Source organism: Myotis davidii, unplaced genomic scaffold (genome assembly GCF_000327345.1).
Source record: "Myotis davidii unplaced genomic scaffold, ASM32734v1 scaffold93, whole genome shotgun sequence".
Classification (NCBI taxonomy): domain Eukaryota; kingdom Metazoa; phylum Chordata; class Mammalia; order Chiroptera; family Vespertilionidae; genus Myotis; species Myotis davidii.
Window position 1 is genome coordinate 10,437,315 of NW_006292095.1, and position 1,663 is coordinate 10,438,977.

Consider the following 1,663-nt stretch of genomic DNA (forward strand, 5'->3'; position numbering starts at 1 on the left):
CTGGGTCCCCAGAGACTTCCCGGGAACTGGAGTTCAGAGCAGCTGGGGGCTTGTGACTCCCTCCCGATTCAAAAAGACAGCCGTGTTCTCAAGTGCCAGCCCCTTTCCACGCGCGCACTCAAGCTGTACCTCTGCACTTTACTTCCGCAGCTCCTCTGAGTCTCAGTGTGCTTTTCTCTTTCCTTCTAGTTGTAGAATTTCCACTCAGCCAGCCTTCCTGTAGTCTGGATGATGTCCGTTTTGTCTTTTCGTTGTATTTTTGAAGTTGTTGTGGGAGGCAGCAATTTCCAGTGTTTACCTATGCCGCCATCTTGGTTTCCTCCCATTTGTACCCTTGGGCACATTATTTAACTTCCTGAACTTCCTTTTCTAATTTAAACTAAGGGTGTCTCATAGGGATATTATGAGGATTAAATTGATTAATATATAACTAACTCACTTGGAGAAGGGGTACCTAGTAAGTGTTAGTGCTAAATGTTAGCCATTATTATCATTATCATTATCCTCAACACCATTTTAAACATAATAGCAGTGAATCAAAATGTACCTTTTAAAGATACCATGTAGTAATTGAAAAATTATAAAGTACCTTAGAATAAATACTTTAAGATGTATAAAACCCTCATGGGGAAAAATTATAAACCTTTACTGAAAGATACTAATGACATGAATAAATGGAGAGATATACTATATTCACAGATAGGAAGACTAAATAGTAATGTCATTTCTTCCAAAATTGATCAGTAGAGTCAATGATATTCCAATTAAAACCTAAACAAGATTTCTTATTAGACAAGCTTATTTTAAAACTAGAGGCCCAGTGCACTAAATTCGTGCACTGGTAGGGTCCCTAGCAGCTGCTGGCTGGGTACTCCCTCCCTTCCCTCAGCTATCTGCCACTGCTGGGGCCTCCCTCCCTTCCCCCCAGCTGGCCCTGCTCCCTGGTCAAACTCCCAGATGAACTCTCGGTTGAGGGGACAGTTTCCATACTATGCTTTTATTATATAGGATGTGTGTGTAAGAGCAAAGATGCTTTGGGAGAACAAGATTTGTCTTTTCTTTTGATTATGCCCAGACATATATCAAGATTTATTTATAGTATGGTATTAATACAGGGATGCATAAAAACACCACAACCAATAAAACAGAATAGAGAGCCTAGAATTCATGCATCTATGGAAAATTGATTTATGTCAGAGATAGTACTATAGATAAACGGGGCAAGAAAAGCTTGATATGCACATGGAAAAATTGAATCCTTCTTACTCCCCTTAGACAAAAATGAATTTCAGGCAGACTAAAGACTTAAAGGTGAATGGCTATACTATAAAACTTTTAGAAAATAATATGGGGATTGTCTTTATGACCTTTGGGAAAATTATTTCTTAAAGTTGAACAAAACAAAAAAGAAAGTACAAAACGTAAAACTTCATAATTCTGATTACATTATAATTAAATATTTCTGTTCAAAAAAAGTGAAAAGACGAGTTTAAAACATGGGGGGAATTATTTGCAGCATGTGTAATAGGTGAAGAGTTAGTATCTCAAAAAGATTTCTTGCAAATACATAGAATAAACAGCCTCATAGAAAAGTGAGTAAAACACTTAAGCAGGCATTTCACAGATATGAAAACACAAATGGCTGATAAATATACTCAGTAGA